The sequence below is a fragment of the Oratosquilla oratoria genome, chromosome 30, assembly GCF_046742065.1.
Source record: "Oratosquilla oratoria isolate Oo_2021 chromosome 30, ASM4674206v1, whole genome shotgun sequence".
NCBI lineage: Eukaryota > Metazoa > Arthropoda > Malacostraca > Stomatopoda > Squillidae > Oratosquilla > Oratosquilla oratoria.
This window is the reverse complement of record NC_134806.1, coordinates 15,618,769-15,627,344: the sequence shown is the minus strand read 5'-3', so window position 1 is coordinate 15,627,344 and position 8,576 is coordinate 15,618,769.

Sequence of the window (8,576 nt, the reverse complement as noted above, 5' to 3'; positions counted from 1 at the left end):
ATGCATCCCAAATTTCCTAGTCAGCATTTTGTTTGTACAGTCACCATCGCCATGTGTGTTCGTTCATGTGCGTGTATACATGTGTGTGCATTTGTATGCGTATGTGTGCGTGTCGACTCCTGTGCGTGGGACAGAACTGAGCCGCAAGCACGCAACTGTGTGTTCACACACACACACACACACACACACACACACACACACACACACATTCCACCTCTTAGCCCAAGTCCATGTATGGGTCTTTAAGAGTATTTAAATCTATATAGCAACTATCTTACAATGATGTTGCTTTTGTGAACGATATTATGATATTGTAAAAATAGAAAATACAAGTTCGCGTAGTTTCTGATGTGATATACAGTATGTGTCAGCTTTGGATGTTCGTATCATTAGGCCTACGTGTCCTTGAACTCGAACAGAAGGCCCATGGAATGCACATACATTATACACATGTATACACATATATATATATTGTGTATATATGTATATATATATATATATAATATATATATATATATATGTATATATATGTGTGTGTGTATGTGTATACGTACTGTATAGGTACATATACAGTGCATATATGCACATGTACTCGCATGCAGTGCATGAATATTCGGGCGCAAATATACTTATCCTAAAATCTCACTCCAGCTGAATAAAATTGCTTTGCGCTAGACAGAATAAAAACAAAGAAGTGCCTCTTGGTCATAAATGGGTTGATTTTGAAGGTGTTCAGCTAACCAAGTTTAGAGTTCCCTCAGTTGAACAAAATAATCAGGGGTTAGCTAGAATGAAATTCAAAAGATGGAACACAGACAACAACTTGGAGCGAGTGTAAACAGCAAATCATAACACTGTGTAAGTAAATGTATACGAGTTTAATGCATATCTCAATAAACCTATTTTCTAATAGTTACAGCTTGACCTGGACACTTATTGTGTAAATTCACAAGAAGTAGATTTCTCTCAAAAATGGCAGATTATAAAAGTGGATTATATTAGCAATGATGAACTATTACTGAGGGACGGCAGATCAGTAGGATGCATGATAACAAGCTCAAATTATTTTGAGGGACATACCCCGTGTAGAATATGTCGACAATTAAACAAGATAGCGAATTGATGATCAATAACTAATTTGAAAAGAAAACATAAGTTGAGAATGTGAAGAAACGAGGAAGCAACATGTAATTATACTAAATTCGTTGACGTATACTGGAAATGTTAGAGTCGACATGACGTCACGTATCCCTCAGACGTTCTGTGGTTTTAGACCTAGACGGAACGATATGACGTCAACCATAAGCCCCGCCTCCTTACATGTGAACAGACCTAGGGTACGATGACTTCACTCGGGAGAGTTTGAAAATGATGCGTGTGATAGCAGAGACCGTGAGAACAAGAGAGAGTGATACGGCGTGGATTTATTGGGAAGAGATCCAGGAAGGAGCACTGAAAAAAGAGAGGTTTAGAAGTGTATTAAAAGCTCCCATAAGGCAAGAGACTCAGATCAATTGATTTTATGTATATGCACATACACATTGGGTACATATGTGTACACACGTTCATACATACATAGGCCTCAGGATGTGGAGTGAGTAGCCTGGCTGGAAGGCAAACATTGATTAGGAGAAACATTTTTATTTTAATATTGGACTCCTGAGAAATGATAATGGCTCGCTCTGGTAGCGAGAGGAGCCGGGGAAGGTGGGAGCGGCGACGGAAGTAGTGAACCATGCTCGCAGCGTGGTGCTCCGAAGTGGTCTGACTCTTCGATGATTTCCGTCCAGTTCATATACCTGGTTAGATCATGACCCGCGTTCTAATTGGCTGCTAGGAAGAAATGTCGATGCCGCCAAGAAGTCAGATGCAGGGACGTTCCCAGGCGGCCGACCTGGTTGAGACGGACCTTTGCACAGCTGAGACTGCACGTGCGTTTCCAGGGGACATCATGCGAGCCGATGGGGTTGTGGGAGGGTGTGAGGACAACTGCCTAACAATAAGGAAACTTATTATCCCCGCATATATACATATACATGCGTACATATGTACACACACTCTCCATACATTCATGTTTGCATAGATACATCCATTCATCCATCCAACACGTGGGAGATATAATTTATATATATATATATATATATATATATATATATATATATATATATAATGTGTGTGTGTGTTTTCATTTGCGCGTATGGAGAGTTTCGATTGGAACGTAAATATAGTGGTGTTGGGGGTTTCAGTGTTTGAGTATAAGATTAGCCAATAGATGTAGTAGGAAGGTAAGGGGTGTCAGATATGAACTTGACTGGAGAGATGTTAGAGATGTGCTTAGAAAGGGAGGTGATCAATCATGGTATTTAAGAAAAGATACAAGTGTAAATATAAGTCGGAAAGTGTGGTAAAGGGGAGGATGGTTGAGATGGCATTAATGGATTATGAAGTGGTACCCGAAGGGAGGATTGGAAGAGTTCTGGTTGTTAATTGTTTCCAGAGGAGATAGAGCAGGGATTCCCAGATCATTTCTTGGTGGAAGGGAAGTTAAGACTTGGGTAAAAGTGGAGAATGAGGAAAATTGAGGGAGGTAGAGAAGTACATACATACATACATATACCAAGGTTTTTTCCCCCTTCCAAGGGAGGTAGCCAAAAAGGGAAAGGCATAAAAACACTCCCACCCATTTCATCCCTAAATACACTCCACACCCCTCCCACCCTTCCTCTCATCTGAGCACCTCCTGGATGACGGGTCATCCCTGCACCCTGCCCACCGCCCTGGGTCAGAAGCAGTGTCGCAAGACACAGTACATCCACAGCGAGGCCGCTTCATTTAATCGGCGACCCCCCCTCTCCGTCCCCCTTTGCATATAAGGCGAGGACGGGGAGAAATCCCTTCGGGCTGCGTCAAAATTTACTCACACATACTACCCCACCCCCCACTTCCCCGCCCATTCCTCCTCATGCAGTCACAACATCATCCATATACAACCATTCTCCACTCACCTCTGTCTTCCGTCCTCTCCCTTCCTTCCTCAACAGACATTCCCCTCTTCCCCAAAGCCCCCTTCACCCCATCCATCCACCTCATCCTAGGACGTCCCCTCATGTTCACTCCCTCCACATCTGCCTTCCATACCTCTTTTACTAGTCTTTCTTCACTCATTCTTTCCATGTGTCCAAACCATCCTAATATTCTTTCATCAACCCTATCTCCCAAATCCTTTTTCACCCCTGTTCTCCTCCTCACCTCCTCATTTCTCACTCTATCTAGCCTAGTAACCCCCACCATACTTCTCAGACACCTCATCTCAAACACATTCAAACTCCTTTTCTCTTCTTCTCTTATGTTCCATGTTTCTGCCCCATACAGTGCTGTTGGCACAATCACTCCTTCATACAGTCTCCTCTTCGCATCCATTCCCAAATGTCTATTCCTCATTACACTCTTTAAACCACCAAGGCATTTACTCGCTTCTCTCAATCTACATTCTACCTCCACCTTCACTCCACCTTTTCCTGCTACACTTGCACCCAAGTATCTAAAACTATCCACTTCCTCCAGTCGCTCTCCCTTAATGTTCACTTCCAGTCTACTGCCACTTTCACCCCTTGTACATCTCATCACCTTACAGGTAGAGAAGTGCTTAGGGTAAACGAATTCACTGAGGAGAATAAAGAGAAAGAACACCAGGAAAACCTGAGAGGTGGTGAGGGATGAGGGAGAAACAGGAGTAGAAGAATAATGGGCATGATTCAGGGAGGAAGTGATAAAGTGCGCAAAGATGGTATGCGAGATTAGGAGGATGGGAGTGAACAAGAGAGGTAGTTGGTGGGATCAAGCTGTGAAAGTGGTTGTGGAAAAGAAACGAGTTTATTAGGACTGGTTGCAAAGTAGAATTAGGGGATGCAGAGGGAAGAGAGAAGCAAAACGCAAGATGGGAGAGGCAAAGAGGAGAGGAAGTGTAAAATGGGGAAAGAGTTTAATTAATAATTTTGAGAAAAAATATGAATATATGAAAGGAGTGAAAGGGAGGATGTATTAATTGGAGGGAATCGTGGGGTCTCGATATACACAGAGAAGGAAAGTGATATAAGGAAAAGAAGAATGCGGAAGTTAGGTAGAAGTGATGCGAGTCGATAAACATGGCGGTTGGTGGAGGGAATGTAAATCTTGGTGCCGATCAGCAACAGGAAATCGACTGCACTGGTATCGTTATCGAGATGGTAAATCTGATCAAGCCAGAAGAATGGTGAGAATGAATGAATTACTGAGACAATAGTAGAAGATAAGGAGAAAACTAAAATGTTTGTGCATGATCTCAATTAGCAAATTGCAGCCCAGGGGGTAACGATAGACCAGTTGGAAGGTAAATTGGGCAAAGTGGAGAATTTAAGAGAAAACTAGAAGAGGGATCTTGATAAATTTGAATGTGATTATGACGCATTGAAAGTGAAGAAGTATATACTAGAAAATAGATTGAAAGTGATGAAAAGGCAGAAAAATTAAAATGACACCAAAGATATTGTTCAAGAGGATGAAAATGATGGATAAAAGTATTTTAGGAAGAGAAAGTTATATTTATTGAAATGATGGAATAGTAAAAAAGGAAGAACGTGAATGTATAGAAAAAGAGATGATAAAGTTACTTAAGAGAGAAACGCTTATAAGAGATGCAGCAGAGAAAGAAATGCATTACATTTGTAAGGTTAAAAGAGGAACGAATTGCAGCAAGGATAAACACATAAATACAATGAAGACAGAAATCTGTGGGAAAATATAAATTATTAAGGATAATAATGCCAACATACAAGAGCAAATGAAGAAGATTTTAGGTCAGACATGTATGTACAAGGAAGGACACGGCCAATGAAAATAAAGATTAACACAAATCACGGTCATACTAGCAAGCCAGGAAAAGTTCAAGGACGTTCGAGTCAGGAGGAATACAAGAGAGGAAGCAAATAAACAAAGAAAAACTATTTGAGGAAGAAAAGAGAGAGAGAGAGAGAGAGAGAAGCAAACCGAAAAGAAGACAGAGTTTATTGAAAGTTGTAATCAAAAGCGAGGAAGTGGCACTGAAAAAAGAATCCAAAGAAGGAAGAAGTTAAAAATTAAAGATAGATTGCCTTCAGTATGATTAAAGATCAGTGGTTATTGAAAAAAGCTAGTGATAGAAAGTAATAAGACGTTTTGTGGAGACCAAGCCAAACGGAAATATCGATATTCAACAATGAGAACGAAAATACAACAAAAATATATTGTGGAGGGACACACACACAAAAAAAAAAAAACGAGAGAAATTATGGTAGTGGTGAAAAATGTATAAAGGTGGACGAAGTAGAAATTGGAGAAGACAAGGCCGAGGTAATGGATATGAGAACTTTAACGAAGTAGAAATTGGAGAAGACAAGGCCAAGGTAATGGATATGAGGACTATAACGAAGGGAAACGGATAGAGGAACTTACCCCACAAATGACAAAGCCATAAGTATAGAATTAAACAGAACAGTTCATTGATTGAAAAAAAAAATGGTATAACGTTGATGGGAGTCTTTAATCATGGGGAGGTGAAATGGGTGGAGTAGGAAGTAGGTGAAGTGAAAGATCATGGAGGTAATGCGCTGTTGAGTAGAACAGCGAACAATATCATAACCCAAGGGGTGAAAGGACCAAGATGATGTAGAGGCGAAGGATGGACTGAACTTGAATTTTACAGAAGTAGCCCATGGCTTGTTTTCAGCGAAAAATGTTGAGTCTGTATGCAAGAATTTTAGGGGGTGGAATTATGTATACTTAATAAAAGATTGATTGGTCGATAATTACTGTTTTGTTAAGTAAAATCATTATAACATTACACCATGATCCACTGATGCTTTCCTGGCGCATGCACTGGGTATATACTCGCGCTAATCTACAGAAGATCTATCGAAATATTATCTTCACCAGGCGTTTTTCTTCGTTTTATAACATTTAGAACCAACGTTTCTTCTTCGCGTGTAACTTCTGGCCCATTTCTATTGTCTACGGATTAATTTACCTATTCAATTGTGGTATTCAAAAGTTAAAGCTCCGATTCATAAAATACTCTTTTTAAGATTCTCTCTCTACATTTGATAGAAAAAAATTCCCATTTCTATACTCAAAGAAATCTTCTGCTGCCTTTTCTCCGATCCTGCCTTTCATTGAAACCTTGTCCAGTTAAGCTCTCCATTTCGTTCTTCTTTTTTATCTGTAAGGTCTTACCTCTTATTCAGGTCACTTGTTACTGGAGTACTCTCCACTCTCTCCGCGGATTCCCCAGTGATATTCAGTAAATTACAATTCATAACATCGACGGCGTCCTGGGTACTTCTTAGAGCTTATTTTTTTCCACTTAAAATTACTTCTTGTTACCCTTTTCCTTCGCGAGGCTTATTTTCTTTTTGAAGACTCTCAGTTCTGAAGTTATATTTAACTAAGCAACCTTCGGTTCTGTAGTCACCATCTCCATTTGCATTGTAACGGTATATTGCTAAAGCTGTTGTTAATGTTGTTCACCCAGAATGTCTAGCCGAGCAATTCCGTCTCCCTTAGGAATCCCATGAATGGAACGGGGTCTTCCCACAAATCCTTTATAGAGTGTATATCGTGTTGTTGTCGTGTATGATTGTGTACAATGCCGTCTTCCATGATGTGTTGTATAGTTTGGGGTGAAGTGTTACATCCTGGACAGTTACTGTGATGCGGTCATCCAGTCTCTTCTGGTAACTTAGAAGGGTTGGGTGGTGACTCCGCCTTTACCTGGTCAGGTGGACTCTGTCCTTTCGGGGGAGAGAGGATTCAGAGGGATGGACATCAGGGGGTCAGGCATGCAGCACTGTGTTGTCTTTCAGTTTGTTGATGGAGCAGTGGGCGATATTATTATGTATATGCTTCTGGAGGCTGGTGTCTGGTGGTTGTGGAGGAAGAGAGGAGAGTATTTGTGAAGTAGGTATCTGGGTGTTGTTTTTATGTTTCTTGGTGTGTGTGGGTGAAGTGTATTTCGTCCTTTGTCGTTCCATTTGAACTTTTGCGATTCCGTTTAAGACCTTTAGGTTTTTGAAAGAAAAAAATTAATGATTCCCATGCAATTCTCTGCAAAATCAACTAGTATGTCGCCCATGTCATTTCTCTCACCTACTTTTTATATTTATGAGGAATTTCCTTGTTTGCCACCAGGGATGTGCCAGTCTGCCGTGGGCCCTGCGACTGTAAGAATACACGAGCTGATCTTTGTCACATCTTCCGTATATGAATCGTTCTATATGGGTGACTCTGCAAAGATTTTCTTCTTTGACATAGCTATTGTAAAAATTAAGATATACCTATCCACCAATCTCGAGGTGTCATCTCCCGGGTATATACTTTCAGATCTCTTGCAGGATATTCACTGCAAGTAACAACGGCCACCGAATTGGCTCATAAGTCACTCAGTGTAGAATTATTGTGTTGTGTGGGTACAGGTAGGGTGGGGCAGTATATAATGATGTGTTCGGTGTCGTCTGTGTGATGGCTGCATCTGGGGTAGTTTGTTGCTGTGGCCAGTCCTGTTCTGTGTTAGTATGGTTTTAACGTTGGATGTGACCTGAACGTAGTTGTGCTAGGGCGCTCCTTCCTTTTGGATGGATTTTTATGCGGAGTTAATGTCTGGGGGCTTCGATGGAGTAAGGAGTTCGATCGTCGTTCTCAAAGTGCTTATTATGTGACTTGAGTGTGAAAGTGTTTTTGTATGAATATGTTGTATTGTGCAGGTGCTGAGTTGTAGATGTGTGACTAGTATGATGCTGGTGTAACTTCTTGTTCTGTTTAGTTGGTTGTGCTTGAGTGATTAGAATACTTGGGTGATTATTGTTCAGGCTGTTGGAAAGAATTGTACATATAATTTTCATCTGATATATTATTGGGAAGAATTTGGTTTCATTGGGGTGGTTATGGTGCATCTTGTTATTATTTTCTTTGTTTTATTTTGCGTAGTTTGTAGGTTGTCTATTAGGTGCCGTTATAACTGGTATAGTATGTGGCCTACCCTGTTTGAATGTGTCTCACCCCAGGAAATTTTTTAAACAAGGTTAGGTTAGGTACCTAACTTAACCTAACCTAACCTAACCTAACCTAATTGGAAAGGTAGGCCACATACTATACCGGGACCGTCTAATGTACATTCGTTTTCCTATTTGTTGGAAACTTTACTGCTGAAGTGTATTCGAGTGTAGCTCTCGAGAACCATCTATAAACTGCAATTAGTTTCCCTCTGTAGACCAAAACCCATTCTTGGTACTGAGCTAAAAATGTTTATTTTCTTGTTGATTTTCACTGCCAGGTCCTTAGTATGTGGGCTGAAGGACATATACCAATAAAGCCCCGTGGTTTTAGGGTTCCTTTCCAATAGAGGGTTTGGTTGTACCATTCGAAGGTTCTTTGATTCATGGATGTTTGGAGTGAGCAGTGTTACTGATGATTTCTGAGGAGCGTCAGTTCGTGCGGGCAGGGTAGGTAAAAATGATTGGTTCAGCAGCTGCTAGATCTTAACTGAATTTGAAGTTTATTAGCAGATT